The sequence below is a fragment of the Peromyscus leucopus genome, chromosome 20, assembly GCF_004664715.2.
Source record: "Peromyscus leucopus breed LL Stock chromosome 20, UCI_PerLeu_2.1, whole genome shotgun sequence".
Classification (NCBI taxonomy): domain Eukaryota; kingdom Metazoa; phylum Chordata; class Mammalia; order Rodentia; family Cricetidae; genus Peromyscus; species Peromyscus leucopus.
Window position 1 is genome coordinate 41,033,908 of NC_051080.1, and position 19,762 is coordinate 41,053,669.

General features: G+C 40.0%; 1 protein-coding gene and 1 long non-coding RNA gene across 8 annotated transcripts in view; one reads left to right on the plus strand and one right to left on the minus strand.

Annotated features, from left to right (window-relative positions):
• The window catches only part of Cpq (carboxypeptidase Q), a 434,594-nt gene that overhangs the window by 340,341 nt on the left and 74,491 nt on the right, over positions 1-19,762 (plus strand). The gene's annotated exons all lie outside the window — the stretch shown is intronic.
• LOC114709793 overlaps positions 1-19,762 on the minus strand; it is a 171,144-nt gene that overhangs the window by 106,555 nt on the left and 44,827 nt on the right. For 4 of the 5 annotated variants that reach the window (XR_005089658.1, XR_005089657.1, XR_005089660.1 and 1 more), the window contains one exon: positions 10,678-10,793. The exons of the other annotated variant lie outside the window; for it this stretch is intronic. This is a non-coding gene — a long non-coding RNA (uncharacterized LOC114709793). The remainder of the gene's footprint in view (positions 1-10,677; positions 10,794-19,762) is intronic. 5 annotated transcript variants of the gene reach the window in all.

The window sequence follows — 19,762 nt, forward strand, 5'->3', positions numbered from 1 at the left end:
AGGATGTTACTTCTCACATCCTAAAACGTACAAAGGATGGGGGGAACAAATTAATTCTGACCTTTCAAAAATCTTTCCAAGTTTAAGCAAAATGATTTGGCATAATTATAATTAGCAAGATGATCTGGCCTCAAGAAAGTTTCATTACATGAAGTAGTCCAATAAAGTAGATTGATATGTTCTAGTTTTGCATGAAAAATATTTAACCTTATCCTGATTGAATCACAGGGATAATGAACACTGCTGTGTTCTGGTAGTCATTAACAAGGGCAATATTTAAATAGGTTTTATCAAATGAGGGATAGGATTGATGATCATTCTAAACATATCAGCTTGTTTGAACTCTGGCCACCTTAAGAACAGAAAAGGCTAAGAGGAATGTATGTGATCATATTTAGCATTTCCTGTATTGCCAGTGCTGAGAGACAAGATTTCCTCCTTACTTATCCAAAAATATTAGCTACTTTGAGTAGTAACATTTTGCCAACTTTCTAACCCACATTAAGTTTCACAATTCACTCTAAATTAAAGGGGTATGTTACATATTCCAAGAAGACCTCCGACATTATCCTGGCAAATGTGTCTCTTAGGCATTTTTACTATGCGACCCCATTGCCCCCATATTGTTAATGTAGTCCAGGTAACACTGCTAGAGTGTGACAGCATCGTGTTCCTGTTCAGATCTGGGTACAAGAATAACAAAGCTGACATACATGTCCAGTGTAATGGACCATGTCACCACACAGCTTCCCCAGCATCACTAATGTCCCACACTGCATAACCTTGCTCATCAGAAGCTGTGGTCCCAATCATTGCTTCTTGGCTTTGAAGCATCTTGTGTTTTTCCGTCACTGTCTAGATATTTGCATAAATCAACCAAGCAATTACAAAATTAGTTTAAATTTCATTAATCTCAGTGTGTTCTTGGTTTGGACTCATAGTTTTCACTTGCATACAATTGGTAAAGCATACCTGGGAGACTATAGGGATCTTATAAGAATTTGGGTGTAGCAGGAATTTAAAATTTTATTAATAAAATAAATGAGCAGTTATTGGGTATGTGGTAATAAGAGACAGAGAACAAGTATTCACTCACTGATCTTCAGTTTTTTTCAGATGAAGTCTGTTCATCAGAATGAATTCAGTGAACTGTTTGTCAAAGCTAATGCTTAAAAATGTTAACAGATTGCTAGTTCTGTCTCAGCTTTATATATCTTTCTGCTATTACACACTCCTGGGATAAAGTTGGCTTTCTGGATTAAAGGCTGGCTTCTGGATTAAGCGTTCACATATTGGCTATTCCAATGTTGAACTCACAGAGATCAGAGGATTCTATCTCTGAATGCTAGATTAAGTGTGAGTGCACATTTTCTAGCTTTGTATCTAGTGGCTGTCTGTTCTTGAAATAAATTTATTAGAATACAATAACACATTTGGGTTCTCAATTTTATTTTTTACAAAGTAAGACTGTTTTCTGAAATTTTTCTCTCTCTTTTGTGTAGAATTTTGACTTTTAACTCTCATGTACATATATGGTAATTGTGTATAAATATGTGTCAATCTGGGAAGAACTATTAAAATATTCCTTTTGCAAGACCTCAATATGGGGGATGTGGGGATGTGGGGTGGCTTGGGAGAGAGGGCTGGGGGAGGGAGGAGGGAGGAGGTGGGATCTGTGGGTTACCACTACTCACTGTGGAATGAGTAGAAAATTTCTTAATAAAGAAAAATGAAAAAAAAAATCTCTTTGCTGGTAGAAGAATCACATACCACTTTGCAAATGAACAGAAGTGAGTGTAATATACCTCTGTTCTTCATATCTCTTTGGAAAGAATACCTTTATACTGGTTTTAATTGTGTTTTCTAAAAAATAAAAGAATAGTTTTAAGTGCAGCAACACAGGCTGTGATAGCGGGAATGAACTTGGACCCCATTTCTCGGATTGTAAGATTTACCTACTATTAGGGGTAATACTTATATTACCTGTTATGGTTTCAGAGCAAGTGGAGTTCGACTTGTTGGTTCAAACTTACTACATGTAAAAAAAAAAAAAAATCCTGATTTCTCTGCTCCATTACTAAACCAAATAATGCAATCACCTGTTAAACTTGGTTCTGAACACTGAGCCCAACCCTGGAGTTTGTTGTACGTCATTGTGATTGGTGTAGCATCTTCTTTTTCTCCATCTTTAAAGCCACAATGAAGGGCATTTGTTGTATCCACTCTGCTTAGCTGGCTGCCTCAAGGTTGACTATAAGACACAAATACTTTCTGCCTCAGTGCCTCCTTATGCTTAACCAGGTCATGATCTGATCTAGAAAGAACTGCAGCATATCCAGTGCATGAATTTCCTAAGGAAATCGGGTTGACATTCTAGGAAGCACAAATCTGAACCAGGGTGTCATGCCTTGAACTCAAAAGTGACCCATATGGGTCAGTGCATTTGGGACTAAATTACCCACTGCATGTACTTGGGCCTCACCAAGTTACAGAGTCAGCACTCTGCTTTGGAATCACCAGTGCTATTTTTATTTGACTGGAGTTGTCTTTTATACTTTATCATCTACACCACAGCCTCTGAAACTGTAGATCACTACCCCACGTGGAGCAAAAGTGAGAGTCCAGCAAGGAAAGGTTTCTGAATGTGGAATGGCTAAAGATTAATCAAAATCAAGCAGGTTATGAGTCCATAGTTTCTGGAGCACTCAGCAATGCCAAGACTTTCTCTTTGGTTCTGAATGTGGAACATGTACACTGTACACCAAAGGCCATCACAGAGGCAGCCAGAAACACCCCGGCTCACACTGGAGACTGTTACATGTTAGGAATAGCAGTGTTTCACACTGTACAAGGTTCTGCTCCCATAGGAACATGATGTGAAAAACAAAGACTTAACATTTTGCTACATTATTCCTCAACATGTAAGTATCAAATTAGTTAATCTTTGGATTATATTGTGTTAGAATGTTTGATTTTTAAATTTTGCTATTTGAGTTCCAAAAATCCTCATTAAATGAGATTTTCTCAGCTACTCACATTCCTGTGGAGACCAAACTGACATTAAATATCCTTAAATTTTTGAAACAGGGTCTCACTCAGTGACCTCACTGTTTTGGTTGCACTGGTTCACCTGTTCTCTGTGACAACACATGTAACACCTCTGGGGTTACATGTGTGCTCTGCGGGTGTCGGCTTCTACATGAGTACTGGGGATCCAGCTCAGGTCCTCATCAACTCTACTTACATGTATCTCCCTTCCCTCCTACCCAAAACAGCAACAACAAAGTTTCTCCTCCTCCTGTTTCTTTTCCTCCCCTTTTTCCTCCTCCATCTTTATTTTTGCTGTTTGTTTTGTCTTTGTTTTTTAAACAGGTTTTCCTATGGGGCCTAGTGTAGAACTTGTGATGCTCCTGTCTGAGTCTCTAGGTCTGTGCCTATAAGCATTGAGGATCCGATGGAAAAGGATCCTGGGAGCCAAGGAATACAACAGCCACTGTAAGGAGAGCAGCTTACAGCTCTGTTCCAGGGAAAGGTTTCCCCAGTGCAAGTGTAACAACTCTGCTCTGGCAGGGGAGGGTCCTCCAATAAGGTCGTTACAGCTCTGCTCTCAGACCCCCGGAGTGTAACAACTCTTCTCAGTTAGGGAACAGATTCCCCAGATCAAGTGTACAATTCTGCTCTGCTCCCTTGGGCTCAGAGGAGAGTTGTCACTCAAGAGATTTATTGGGAAGGAAAAATCTAGGAGGGTGGGTGCCTCCAGGGTGAGAAGCAGCAGAGACCTGAACAGGGTACAGAGCTAGTGTAGGGTTTCTTGGGGATCGTGGTGGAGCTTTCCAGGGTGGCTTGGAATTGGTGGGGTTTTGTGATCTGATTCTGGGGCAAGCTCAGGGATTGGTGGGATTTCAAGCCCTTGTCATGGTTTCAAGTCAGGGGCAGGGTGTTTTTCCTTGGCCCTTAAGCAAGCACCCAATATTTTCTAAAGCAGGAACAGGATGCTTTATTCAGAGAGTAAATTTAATTGCAATATTGTAAGATATAATTTGAAAAGTATCTTTTTCAAAAGTTTACACACAGAGAAGGGGCCTTTAGAGAGATGAACACTGCAGTGTATCTTGGCCCTTAATTCATAACCATATTCCAGATTCAGTTTTTTGTTTTGTTTTGTTTTTGTCTATATATTATTTTGGTTTTGAACCCAAATTATTATCATTGGAAGAGGGGGTAAATGTTCTTCCCAAGAGGTCAGAAGTAGGCCTCCCATCAGTCTCCCATGCCCTCCTGTAAGTTGACTGTCCACTTCTGACCATGGTGGTTTTACTTCAGAGAGTGGTCTGTCCAAAATGGCATGAGTGAGTGGAAAGAATAGAAACTGGCAGGGCAGCCTGGAAGTCAATGCTGGAGAGCTTCCTCTGGGGGGGGGGGGGGTGCTACCTGAAGAACAGCATCCAGAGCCACAAGCATTACTAAAAGAAGGTGACTGTGGTGGGGGAAGCTCAGCAAGGGAAACAGCAGAGGAATAACGGGGCTCATTGTGACCTTTGTCCTTCTCTCTGGAACTCTCCTAATGACCTTTCCAAAGGTCATCTCCCAAGTCCTGTGACACCTGAGATGCATCTGACCAACTCTTCATTGTCTCTTGATAATGTTGACTGGAGCCCGGCTTTCTAACCTCCTTAGCAACACGGCCCCATCTGTAATTCCTGCTGCCTCACTTATGATTTGTAACACACACACACACACACACACACACACACACACACACACACACAGCTGCAAAATTAGAACTTTATTCCCCGTTTTCTGTCAGAGGCCCTTCCTTCTACAGTCTGTTATGAGATGCTGGCCTACCATTGGCACCTCCTCATTCTAGAAGCTGATGTTGCCCACAGCGACCAGCAGTTTGCTGACATTGGTTCCGGGTTCTTTTAAAGGAGAATTTCTCAAAACCAATTTCTAAAGAGCTTTTGTATCCATCACAGCCGAACATACATAAACAGCAATTCAAATTCACAGAGCTTAACGAGGCCTTTTCTACAAAGGCAGAGAGTGGTTTCACAATTAGAGTGATTTTCAAATTAAACAGCATTTCTGTTACTAGTTAAAGACAGAGGTTTCACTTGCTCTAATGGATCCCTGTAGTTCATTTAATAAAACTCATCCACCGACTTAGGAGAGTGTCTCAATGACAAAGGTCAGGCCACTCTCCAGGTGTTAACTGTGGACTGACAGAGTGTGTGGTATGCCCCCACACTCTACATAGTTGGATTATTTATTTCTCCTCCAATGCTCTAGAAAATACTTCATTATATCGTACAGAGCCGAACGGGAAGCAATCAAGCTGTTTTGTCATTTGAATTAGGAAAGGTCAAGGGATAAGAACTTAATAGTAGACAGAGGGAAAGTGCTTTGTGAAAATTGCCCATTTTTCCATGTAAGGGGACATAATGTGCTCCATTCATTCAATCAAAAACCCAGTAGTATAGATTATGGTCAGTGGGTAGCCTTAGAAATGAAAAGAAGCCATCCAAAATTCTGAAAGATTTTGTTTCCCAAAACTGTGAATCAAGTTCACAGTTCTCACAGAATGTCATCTGTGCCAACACTTTTGAATTCTCCTCATAAACTTTTTCTCACTGACAGTATTAGTGACTTGGGTACTGCCAGACTGTGTGATATAGTCCTGATTCCACACCTAAAGAAACAGAGGTTCAGTGAGGTAAGAAATGTACCCAAGGCTGAGAACCTAGCTCTCCTGTCTCCAGGCCTTAGCCACAATGACTTATCTGACTATTTACTTGATTACCAGTCATCCTAAATACAGTATCTATCAGCTTGTCATGGAGGGTTGCCTTGATGGAGTCAGTGATACCAGATAATCAGTACACAAATGTACTAGTCAAGAAGCTTCAAGATATGTAGTTTAAAACACATGTAGCATAGATTCTGTTCTGCATAACTGGAGAGTAAAAGATCCAGGAACACTGGTCATGGATGTCCTGTTAATTCCTGACATATTGTTCTGGTGTGGTTTCTAGGTAGTTTAAAAACAAATGTGTGCATTTACTCATGACATTCTCTCCAAATCCAACTACAATAACTTTTAAAAAAATAAAACAGCAACACTTGGACTTTCTGTATAATTTCTTCTTAGTTTGGTGTATTCTACAAGTAAATATAGCTAAGCAAAAAATACAAAGTGAAAACATCCCAAACTCTTCTTTTTTGCCGTAATAAATGTCAAAATCCTTGCACTATTTAAAAATCTGTCTTCAGATCAGAAATACCTCAGGATACCACCCTAGGACATTTCCCAATGTGTAGCCCTATAAGAAAAGTTACACAGGAGAAGATGCCAGTCATGTGTGGATGTCTGTTTAGAGCTTGTGTGTGTGTAGAGCTTAGGTAATCAACATATCAGCCTCTCCTCAATTTGGGTCCATTTCCTTCTCTTACTGTAATTTATGTGGAATGCCCAGTGTAGGACTATAGTAAGAAGGGCTCAGATCTGAGCTGTTTTGTAAAATTCCCGAAGACATTTCATTGCATCAGCACTTTCTACCATCAGATATAGAGGACACCTCTGGCCAGGCCCACTTAATCTATTCCTGCAGCTTAGAAAATCAGAGGAACAATAACAAATGAAGGGAGCTGTATGTCTCCTAAAGTTATTGTCTCCCATGTTACTGCCTTAGTAATTCCAGTGTCAAAACAACAGTGAGGGATAGGTACACTGGAGACTGGGAGATGAGTTCAGAATTACAAAGGAGAAAAGAATCTGCACTTGCCAAAAATTCACCAGTGCTCACACTTCTGTAAAAGGTGGTTGTGATGAAGAGATGTCCCTCATGGCTAGTTCAGCCTGCCAAGGTCTAATACCACCGAAGGGAAGGCAATGAGAATGAGACGCATGATCAAGAGCAGAACAATGCTCTGGCACCAGAAACACTAAGCTGATTGGCTTCCCAAGAATTTGGCAGGAAGGCTTTGGCCACCCATGTGATTTTTAATCTTCTCATCTTTGGAGTAATTATGGTAAAGTAGAACAGTGTGGGCCTCTATTTAAACATGCTTTTCTGAATCACCAACAAAGAATGGAGCAAATGAAGAGGAAGAAAGAATATTCACTTATACACAAAGCTGTTACCTTCAAGTCTTGATAATATACTTAATGCCTAATTATCCTGACATTCCTATTGAACAAAAATGTTGAAAATGCAAATATAATTTCTTAGCTAATTATTTGATTATATGGAAGTGGCACTTGTGAAGTAATAAATTCACAGTGTCTTTGTGAGAGCCAGATATTCTAGTCTTAATGTTGAAATTTTCAAATAAAATAAAGTACATTTTTCTCATGACTTTTCTGATTTGGTAAAAAGTATCCTTTATAGTTATATAAAAACCATATCTTTCCAACTGATATTTTACCATTCAGATAAGATAACTTATTACTGACAGGGGACCCAAGAAATACCAAGGGGAATCCACCAGCATCTCTGATAAGCCAGTCTATACCTCTCTCCTACACATGGGTCTCACAGTTGCTTTTAAATGCCCATAAAAGAAACTCCTTTTACTTCTATTTAAATGAATTTTATTTTCTATGTTCCAGTTATATATACAAAGAAAAAGAATTGTAGGATGTTAGACATTATTCTCAAACTTAAAATTTAAGATAGCAGGCAAGAGAGAGGATACAGGAACACAGGAGGCTGGGCAGAGGCACCTGGTTCTCCAGCTCTGTATCTGTATCCATTGTGAGTTATGCAGTTAGTCTGAACACAGACTTCTCAGAAACCATAAAATAACAGGGTATCATCATCATCATCATCATTATTTAACCAACAATCCCTAACAATTCTGCCATTAGAATCAACCCATGTTTAAATACTTTGAATTTGGAGTCTGAAGATCATTATGAATCCCATTAGTCATAAGCATGGACAGCTCAGCAATAAGGATTTGTTTTGACAAAGTAATGAGAATGTTCCTTTGGAGTTGAGAGTCTGGTCACACAGCACACTGAATAACACTTCCCTGCTTCTTTATTTTGTCTAAGATTTTAAAAAACTTCTAGAAGGCACATTGAGGCTGAAGATGGTTCAACAATTAAAGAGTACTTGCTACTCTCCCAAAGGACCAGAGTGTGGTTCCCAGCCTCCTACCCACTGGATGACAGTTGCCCATAACTCTAGCTCCAAGGACACCCTCTTCTGACTTCCACAGGCACTCATACACATGTGATATATACACACAGGCATACATACATGAGCATAAATTTTAAAAAAAGCAAACCTCCAAAAGCTATACTTCTGAAAGAGTGAGGGGAATTTGGACAGATTGTTCTACACCTGGGTGGAGATCCCGATGAAGCATGCTTGAGGACACTAGTCTTTACTCCCCTGCAGCAATCAGGGATCCATCCTAAAGAGCTGTTGCTTCCAATTATCTCACTCACATAGGAAGATCAATCTTCTGTATGCATCAAGACTTTATCAAAAATGTAATGAATGATTAGGCACTCAGGCTTAAAGTTCAATGATCTATGTTGACAGAAGAACAAATAACTAAAATGAAGGGTGAATGAATCCCCCAGTGAGGAAGTCTGTATGTGAATAGACAGTATAAGGACCACTCACGGCACAGTTTGTTTTCTTGCCTTGAGTTTGGCTGGCTTCCTGTGGAATGCAAGACACATTCCAGATCCCAAAATGTTAAAACTGGTGGGAAATGTTTATCTTATAATCAAAGCAGTCTAGGGCATGCTTGCTGGGTTTTGTAGTAGAAAGAATGAAAGATGCAAACTATCAGAAAAATAATATTTTCTTTCCTTTTTCTTTTTTAAGAAAATCATTTAAATAGCCTCTTCCTCCCCAATTTCCTGGATAGTCTAGTCTCTAACCATTATCCTGTCATAATTGTTTCCTTTTCCTCTCAAAGGCATCCTGCCTGGGATATGATTTAATATTCTACTTATGAGTCACTCCTGTTGATAGCAATCACAAGTCTCAATAGAACAAAGTAATCATCTGATATACCTTTGAATACATGCAATACATCTATAGTCTTCAGAGCCTTCTTAAAGAGTCACCCTTTGCTGAAGATGGCATGAGCCTAAGAGGGATCAGGTAGCTGACAAAGTCATTCATTAATTATAGAACAGAAACAGGACCCATACTCACAGTGTCCAGGGCAGAGTAACAAGTGAGTGTAACAAGATTTAAAATGGGGACAGTTATCTTTATCATTAATAAAACTGCCATTCAGCCATTAGAGAACTGTGGCTGCTGCATGTGCCCTGAACAACTTTAAAAGTAAATATATAAAGTAAAAAGCATGGTGCTGTAAGGACAAGATCATTATTAAAAATCAGTTATCTATGTTTTTAAACTGATTTTAAATCATTTTATGTATGATATTTAAAATTTATTAAGTAATAACTTTTAACTATGATTTCATTGTTGCCATCATTTCAATGTGATGAACATGTAAGTTATTTTGAGATTATTTTTTGCAGTATATCTAACATGACATGAAAATATCTGGTATCTTTTGCTGACAAAGTGACAGGTTTCTGCTGTGCTTTGTTGCTAATCTCCATAATCTAAAGAAATTTGAGAGGCCATTATTTTGGGAGAGTTGGGGTTTGTATGTGGGAGGGTTTGCGGGGAGGAATGGAAAGGGGAAAATGGTGTAATTGTATTATAATCTCAACAAATTACATTAAAGAGTCTAAATTTCTGTTGCAGGCTTGGAAAAATAAATAAGTAATTGTTTCCTTTTTAAGTTCCAAGACCTGCTCCAATCAACGGATTCCCAAGCACACCCCAGTTTAAGAACTCCTGCCTTAATAAACCTGCAAAATAACTAGGAATACCCCCATTTTACAAACAAGACAACAGAGGCCAGAGTAGTTCAGTGACTGGCCAGGAAGTACATCAAATGTCGTGGAGCCTTCACCTCTTCATGTCTCCGCTTGCAGTTACTAGGGGTGCGAGGAGTGCAGTCTCCACTCTGCTCTGGGGCCAGCCACCTCTTAGGGTGGTCACCTGCAGCCTTCAAGCACCAGGGACACCAGAGGTGCAAAGAGGGCTGTGGGCCTGCCTGGTTCTGTGGTTCCCCTCGGCTTTTCTGTGACTTAGACTCCTAAGTGCTCCTCAGGTGGCTCCTCAGAGTGGCCATTATTTCTAGCACATTTGAAGCTATTTTCTTCCTTAGCTGCTTTCTCTTCCTCCCTCTGATGATTGCTGTTTCTGTTTATTACTGTTCTCAGAGGACGGAAATTGTCTCTCCTCATCCCCCTTAGCTCATTGCAGGCACCTATTTGGATCTCTCCCTGTGATCACTATAATTCCTTAGCCTCCTTTTATCTAAAATATACCTATTAAGTTATCTTAACTCTTTTCAAAGGTCAAATTGCCTCATCTGTTTATTATTTCCCTTCATTTTGCCTGACTACTTTAAAGCTCGGGGACTATGAAAAGCGATTGGTAAAGCTCTCGGTGGCCCCAAGATGCATTTATTGGTTCCTGTGATTGAGTCTTGCTGATTATGCTGAGTGTTATTAGCCTCATGTTCTACCAGCTTTAACATAACAAACCTTAAGGTTTTAAAAATGTATTTTTAATATTTTTGAATTCCATTTAAATTTTCACTTGGCAGTTTCCTGTTGCTTACCTCCCTCCCTCCTGTGGTCGGCCGTTTCCTTCAAGTAGACAAACATATGGAGGCTCCCAGCTCAGACAGTGAAGGGAAGACAGGCTCTGCTGAGGATGCATTCACCCCAGCTCTGCCTGAAAGGAGACAATAAGCATGCTCAGCCTCCCTTATTAAAAGGACAGTACAAATTTCACTTGTATTCCCTAACTGTGGCCACTGTTTTTAAAACTGACCCCATGCTAGACAGCCTACTGGAAAGTGCTTTTATGTAATAATTTTTAAATTATTTTTATTCTAAGAAAATATTAATTCCTTTCCACACAATAACAAGTGAGTTCTCATGTACCTTTGACTTTTTTTTTTTTACACAAAGTGACATCTTATAAAACTCTAACAAGGCTGTTGACAGTGTCTCAGAACACAGGACATTTTTATCACCCACATAGCCCCTCATGTTGGCCTTTTGTAGCCATGACCACTTCCCTCCCTCTCTCTTTCTATTCTTTTTATTTTATTTTTTGAACTTATTTCTGTCTGAAATATAAAAACTTAAACTTATACTTATGAAGAGGTAAGGTGAATGCTTTGATACACATATGAGCAGCAAGCACACTGTTTAGATGTAGTAAAGTCCTGTCTCATCAAACACATCATTCCTTTAGTGTGAGGACCGTCCAAGTCCTTTCTTGTAATCTTGCCTGAGAGCACCTGCTAGAGTAGCTCACCAGATCTTCCTATTCTAGCTAACTGTAGCTGAGCACGCACTGGTCACCCTTCCCATTGCTCTCTCCTCGGCCCTCCCATCCTACAGAAGTCACATTTTTACTCTCACTTTCTGTGAGTGGAAGGATTGGTTTTTAACATTTATACTCTATCAAACCTTACATATTTTAAGATCTTTATAAAATGCATACTAAATCTTGAGAACCGTCAGAGGAAAAGACAGACTGAAAGATTGAGGAGTGGTCATTGTCACCTTGGTCACCACCACAGTGACCCGATGTAAGTCTTGGTTTTGTGCTCATGAGAGCTATGCTTATCTGTGTGACTATATCCACATACATGTATATATATATATACACACACAAAACTTGCATGCATGAACATATCTATTCTTTCTCTCAGCACATGCTCTCTCAAGCTTCCTAAGTGCCACACACTATTTTAAACTTTATCCTCCTCTTGGTTTCAGTCAAGTAAAGACTGATAATAAATTGGTTAGATAATTAAGAGACCACACAGACAAGGATGAGTACTGAAGAGAAGAGTAAGACAAAACGGAGAGAGCAATATCGGAGAATACTTAACCTTTGACAGAGAGGCGTGAAGAAGAGTTTGCAGATACTGAGAGGCTTTGAGAGGGGTGCTGTGGAGGACCATGCTTGGCACTCAGTGAACGAGGCGGGTGGAGATGTGTTCAAAGTGGAGCAGAGGAAAGGAAAAAGCAGGGAGGAAGGTCACTAATAAAGAGCAGCTGGGTCTAGTCAGGCCTCCTGGGCCACTTCTCTGAGTTAGATTCAAACTGTTGGAGATGCGTGAGCAGAGTAGACTCATAATCTGCATGAACAAATGGTCAAATGATGACTTTGCTGCTGGGCTGAGAGCAGAGTTCAGGGGTCCAGAATTGAAGCACTGTCACCCAAGACAACTGACCCCTAAAAACTATCAGATGGACCAGCTTGTCCCATCTTACAGGCCAAACAGTTTTCTTGGTTAGGGATAATCTTGTAGATAACCTGCTTGTTCTCTTTTGAAGTGTCCATTCAATACTTTATAGACAATCTGAGGCTTCTGGAATCATAAACAAGAAACTAGCAGCACTTTCCTCAGATTTTTCCTAATCATGACATTCCTCCATTCTTTGGCCAAAGAAGCCCAAGAATCAAAAACTATTTTAGGAATTTCAACACATTCAGAGTCCACACATGTGTTCAACAGAAAGGGGTGACCCCACTTAAACAGAATTATAAGACTGACTCCTTAATTTATTTAGTGTTAAAATTCTACCTTACCCACCCTGCCAGTTTCTATCCAAACACACATATCTTCTCTGAGTAGTACTGTGAGATGTCCACTCATTCAAAACCTTGTTATTGAGCACACATGTTCTTGGTGCTGTTACAGACTCAGTGGAATATTATAACAGAACCTATGTGTGTCTAAATACTGAAAACTTGCTTATTTAATTGAGTGTCCAGCATTTTATCCAGCAACAGTGGCCAGTAGGTTGTCGTCTTCTGGCCACTTGGCTAGGCTGGGCAGTCAGAGGTAGCTTCACTTACGTGTATGGAAACTGCAGTCAGCTGTCAACTGGGCTGTTCTTCCCTGGTGGTTTCTCACCCTAAGGCAGTTTCTGTATGTGTCTGACATAGGACTGCACAAGATGAAGCCTTCATGTGGTGAACTCTCTATTATCACACAAAAAGTGTTCAAGTCTGGTTGTCTGCTGCCATATGTGCTCACTTTCACCAGCATTGCTTATTAGAAAAAATCAGAGGACCTGCCTGGATTAAAAACCTGGCAAGAATATCACAAAGGGTATATATACAAGGGAAGGAAGTAGGTCATAATAAAAAGGATCTTACTGCTGATACAAAGGAGGAAAATAAGGCTGAATAAGAGAGCTAAAGACAACTACCAGGAGCAAGGGAGGAAGTCTTATTCCACATGAGGTAGTCAGGAAGGAACTGTCTAAGAAGATTACATTTTAGCAGAGCCTTAAAGGAAACTGGAGGGAACGTGAGAGAGTCAGAACTCAGAGAGTGCCCTAGTGTAAGTTGTAAGGAACTGGAGGTGGCTGGCAGGAGGGCTGGTGGGGATGGTGGCTGAGTGGGCGTGAGAACAATGGAAGGTCAGGTTGACCAGGAATTTACACATGCTTTTCACGCTGAGATGAAAGCCGCATGGAGAGTCTGAGGGGACTAGATTCATGAACATGATTACTGTGCAGAGAACAGGCTGCCAAATGGAGAGATGGAAAGACAATCTGGACACTAGCACGGCACTCCTATTGGAGAGTGAGGTCCAAGTTGCTGGCATCCAGATGGATGTTGAAAGTAGAGCAACCAGATTAGTGGATTCGTTGCATTTGGAAGGTAAAACCCACATGGTGTCGAGAATGACTATCAATATTTTAAGACTCAATGACCTCAGTGCTTTTGCTGTTTAGTAAGTCATTCCTCCTTAGAGGTCAGAAGACCAAAGAAGGAAGAAGCAATGTAATGGCAGAGGTAGGCAGAGAAAAGGCAATGTGATGGGACTATGAGACAAAGAATGTAGATAGCCTCTGGTATTGTTGGAGGTTTTTGCTTTTTTGTGTGGGGCCTGCTACTCTGCTCCCAAATAAATCACATGCAGAGGTTTATTATTACTTATGAATGCCTAGCCTTACCTTGGCTTAGTTTCTAGCCAGCTTTCCTTATCTTAAATTATCCTGTCTGCCTTTTGCTTCTGGGCTTTTCCAGTTCTCTTACTTCTTTCTATAAATCTTATTCGTACTCCGTAACTTGCTGTGTAGCTAAGTGGCTGACCCCTGGAGTCTTCCTCCTTCTCTGGCTCCTAGATTTTAGCTCTCCCCTCCCAGTTTTCTCCTTCCATATATACTTTCTTCCTGCCAGCCCCACCTAGGCTTTCTCTTGCCTCGCTATTGGCCGTTCAGTTCTTTATTAGACCACTAGGTGTGTTACACTGGCACAGTGTAACACAGTTTCACAGAGTTAAACAAATGCAACTTGAACAAAAGTAACACACCTTAAAATATTCTAGTACACTCTGGGGTCTAGAAAATAAAGAAAAAGGATTCTCAGAGGCCCCAGAAGGAGCCCATAAGCCCTACCAGCATCTTGCCCTTAGCCCTGCAAAAGTCACTTTGTAACAATGAGAACATATTTCTTTGTTTCATGTTATTAGACTGTAGTGATTTGTTACATCAGCATAGGAAGCTAACACATGAATAGCTGTTTAATATGAATGTGAAATTCAGGAGAAAGATACAGGGATATGAACTTGGACTTCATCACAAAATAAAATCATTTAAACCCAGTTGTGATTTCCAGCAGGGTGTAAACTGGGGGAAAACAAGGTGTTTTAATACTGTTTCTGACCACTCAATACCCAGAGGCTAAAGAGCTGAGAAAAGCAATAAAAACTGAGAAGGAGCACCAGTAAGACATAAAAAGAGTGGACAGTTTCAGATCCCAGAAGCCAAGGGAAGGCAGTGTTTCCAGGCGGAAGCCAAGTGTCATTCAATCAGTATCTGCGATTTAATGGTCACTTGTGTTCTCAGCGCTGGAATGTTTTGCTAGCACCTATAAAATTTTGGGAAAGATATTTGATATTTGAGGGCGTACTTTCTGTAGAACATACTTGCCTTATGCTTTTAGACTTTGCCATACCTGCTCTGGTAAAGTGACATATCTCAGTGGCAATATTTGAATACAAAGCTTAGTGCCCCTTCATTCATTTCTTCCTTTGTCAAATACTTCAAGGTTCCTCTTGGCTGGGTCCTGGGGATATACTGTAGACAAGGATATTCTCATTGCATGAGAACTTCCAGAATAGTGGCTTTTTCTTAGGATTAACATCAGCTCTTTTATCGAAGTTTTATCCAGGCTTTCCTGTAATTTCTTTCTGGCTTTGACACATGTTCATAAAAAGCCTCACATTTAGTATGGCAACCAGTTAGTATCTGCTGGCAATCTCTGCCCCATGCAGTGCTATCCAGGTCTTTGTAAATGATTTTTACATATGATCTACTGTTAAAACGAAGACATTGCTGTAAAAGAAATGGGGCCCCACTAATAATCATACTGAGGTAGGCATGAAAACCAAGTCTGCCCAGGACTAATAGGGATGCATGGCCATCCACACCTCAGCTTCTTCCCAATCGCTATTGAATAAACTCATTTCTCTCGCTGAATAAACATCTTTATTAAAATAAGACTTAATATTTTGTCTTTTACTTTAGTTAATGACCAATATATAGGAAAAGATGTTATAAAAATTAAAGGTTTCTGCATCTTTTAAAAATGTCCTTGGAGACTTCCATTATTTTATTCAGTATCGATCATTATAAAGATACTCAAAATAATTCCCCACAGACATGAATCCTTCAAAAATTACTGTTGGGTTTTCCTTTTCCCAATTCTGAGGATTAAGCCTGGGCCGTTGGTCACTGAGACAAGTGTTCTATAACTGAACAATATACTCAGCCCTCTTTCTACTTTTAAAAAAATCTACTTTTATTTTTATTGATGCATATATGCACACACATTGCATATGTAACCACAGAGCCCCGAAGAGAGTTTTGGATTCCTGGAGCTAGGTACAGGTATTGTGAGCTGCCTTTGAGTTTTGGGAACCAAATTGATCCTCTGAGGAGCAGCCAGTGCTCTTAACCTCTAAGTCATCTCTCCATGCCCTGATGTCTATTTTTACTGAGGCAAGTTGGCCTCAAACTTGCAAGGCTCTTCATTCAGCCTAAGTAGCTGGGGTTACAAACATGCACAAGAGGCCCCAGCAGCAGCTATTTCAAGGGTCTAGAGGTTTGCTTTCTTTTCCAAGATAATGGAAGCTCAGTAGAGCATCACTGTCTTCCCTCTTACATCAGCAGCCACAGCTAGAGCTATACAGTGTCCTCAGCTTGCCAGTGGAGTCCTGTCTACAATTCCCCAGCTGTACCTCTCCCCACCAGTGTTTATTGAGCTGCTCATACATGCTGTTATTAAAGTGGAAATGCAGCACAGATATGCACAGCTTTGTCCCTTGCCTCTTTTAGGCTCTTGAGCATTTCCTGACTCTTTTAATCTGGCCTTGGGAATTTTACTTATAGGAGGCCTTGAATTTTTATAGGAGCAAAACAAGGAGAAAACATAAATGGAATGAAGTGCAACAGGCCAGCATATTAGACAGGGTTGTGGTGTGCTTGTCATGAAAGGCTTGGAAAGAAGTGAGTCATGAGCTCACTGAGTGAACCAAGATTCCTGAAGCTTCTATTAGGCTTTCACTTTTTTTCAAGAAGCTTCAGACCCACTACCGTGCTTTTAAAAGTGGAAAAGGAAAAGCATGCTTAAAAAATAATTCTTATTAAAGCTGTGTTTCAGATCCTCACTAGTATTAGTAAAGTATTTGAGCAAATAAAGCATATGGGAATATTGTCATAACCGAGAAGTGTTGAAGTGCTCTCTGTTTTCCTAGAGGGAAATCTCATGAGTTAGGTTGGAGTGGCTTTGGACTGTGCTAGTTCTGGAGTATAAAACAGTCTATTTTTTCAAGACAAAAAATATGATTATTATCATGGTTATTCTTGGTTGTTAACTTGATTACATTTGAAATTAACTAAAATCCAAATGATTGAGAACACCTGTGAGAGTTTTTTTTTTTTTTCTTAAATTATTTGACATGGGAAGACCCACTTGTAATCTGTATCTTTGAAGTGTGAAGACCCACTTCTAATCCAGACCTTCAAGGTGGTAAGACCCACCTTTAACCTGGACCACACCTTCTGCTGGCAGCCTATGTAAGGACATGGGAGAAGGAAGCCCTCTCTTTGCCTGCTTGCTCTCAACTCACCTAGCAAGACCGTCCCTTCACTGGCATTAGAGCCTACTTCTTCAGGATTCTAGTGTAGAATGAAGACCATCCAGCCTCATGGACTAAACAACTGGATTCTTGGACCTTCCATTCATAGGCAATCATTAATGAGTTAACTGAACCACAGCCTGTAAGCCATTCTAATAAATAACATGTGTTATATATATATATATATTGCACACGTATATATTTATATATGTATATTCATACACACATATACACACATACATAGAGAGATTCATTCTATCAGTTCTGTTCCTCTAGAGAACCTTTATTAATACAATGATAGTATTTTTTTTAAATGACGTGTCTGGCTATAAGATAATGAATCCAGCTATCGGCCATAATCTCAGATACATTTAAAGAGGCTGATGTAGGCTTCCCAACCAACAGCAGGACAAGAGAAGTTGCCCAGAAAACACTTTGCTGTCAGGTACACGAGCCTCATCAAACACAGAGCTATGCCTGTTTCTTCCCTTAAAGATCCTGGTATCAAGGAAGGGCGTCAATGGAAGGAAGTGCTTCTCTCATTGAGGATTCAGTTCTGACTTTTGAACCTACAGAAGGAGAAGAGTTGTAGGGACAAGTAGAGACTGACAGGGTAATGGGGCAGGAGGAGATTGAAAGAAATGGAAGGTGAGAAAGCTGTTTTTAGAAAGCTGCTGTATAGGACATTTCTATAGCTCCATATGGAAATGAATATGAAGCCAGTGACATGAAGAACTGGGCCAATGTATGGCACAGCGAAAATCAAAATAGTACTGTGAGATCTTGAGTCCCATGACTTTCATTAATTATGTTGTTACATCAATAATAAAACTATAGACTTTAGTGGAAGACATTAATGTGACATATAGCCCCCTTTAAGCCAATTGATCAAATACCCTAGATATTTCATTATTTTTCAAATAGCAGAATGAATATAGTGCTATTTCTTATGTAATTAAAATATATCTTTTAGCTGATGTTCATTCAATATTTTTAGCCTGCTGACTCATTACAGTTGCCATAGTGACATTTATGGAGCAGTCACATGTCGTAATACATTTAAGGGCTATCAATGGACTTTGACTAGCACAAGAAGAGAATTCACTGAAACCCAAAGTGCTTCAAATGACATTGTAAAAATGGGACAAGGATTGTCCCACAGTAGAATACCTCTGCGTGCACACACTGAGTGATAGGTATGGGCTTCGGGGAGCTGTTCATTCTGCTCCTGTCTCCAGCACAATGGAGGCTAAACTGCAATAGGTACCTGCAATTTTAGTACTAATGTAACTTACCCAAGGCTGCCCATTTCCCCAGGCTTCAGCTAGTTTAGCTGTCAAGTGAAAATAATGTATGGCACTCGACCTTGTCATCATTCTTTTCCTACCTCTCCCCTGGGTACCCACGGCTGTTCAGAATCAAATGCTGGAGACCGTCAGAAATACAAAGTTTGAACTCCAGGATAGACCTGACCAGAAAGCAAAACCCGTTTTTTACTTCATATGGTAAGAGATATTTCTCTGCTCAGCCTCCAGTCAGGACTGGGTTTGGCCTGAAGCTCTATAAAGAGCTGACGCCTGCCATCCTGGGGTGAGGGTCCCTGCAGAAGATGAACGATTGCAGCCACCCAGCACACATGAGATGGTTTGCTTTCAGAATTTCCTTTGAGCTTACCACCTGACCAAACAGTGCTGCCACCACCATCGTCTGTGAACCATTAACAGGCAGAAAGTGGTGTGGGGCCAACTGCCCCGTGTCAGTGCAGACTCTCTCTTCTTTGAAGATTAAAGTGAGGACACTACACTACTAATTCAAACAATCGTGAGGTTCCTTTCCTTTCATTTGATTTGAGTATTTCACTGTCACTTTAAATTTAAAAAAAAAAAAGACATGTTGAGAAATGTGAGGAATGGGCATATTTTCTCATGATTTTCTGGTGAATTATTTTCTCTATATTAAGAGAAAGTTAAAAAGTTTTAAAAAACTGAAATTACTTTTAGGGAGAAAAGAAGTTAAGGAACATGGGTCCATATTTTTTAAAAAAATAATCACCTGGAATTTTATAAAAGCAAAGAATACACACATTATCCTTGTGTTTATATTACAAAGCAAGCAATTTAAAACATTCAATACATATTTTCAGAAGTTTCCTTCTTTTTAATCTTGCATTGCAGCCAAAGAACGCTAATGGTTACCAAATTGCTTTTGGCTGAGTTGCTTAACCCATAAGAAAAAGAAAAAGAATAAAGGGGAAAAAGAAGTGTGGCAGGATGTGATTGCAGCATATGATAGCTGTGAACCTCCAACACTGAGCAGATGGTAACTGATCTGAGAATTGCAGTAGGAGGTCACAGAGAGCATTCTTCTGCTTTGGGTTAAGTACATTATGTGGCAATGAGGGATTGTTTCCATGGCTCCTAATGGACAGCCACCAGCTTTGCTAAGAGAGAAGTGAGGTTACAGATTACATCTTGACTTATCCTTGAGCTGTTTAGACTCTTCCTCTGTGTGTCCCAGTTGCTGT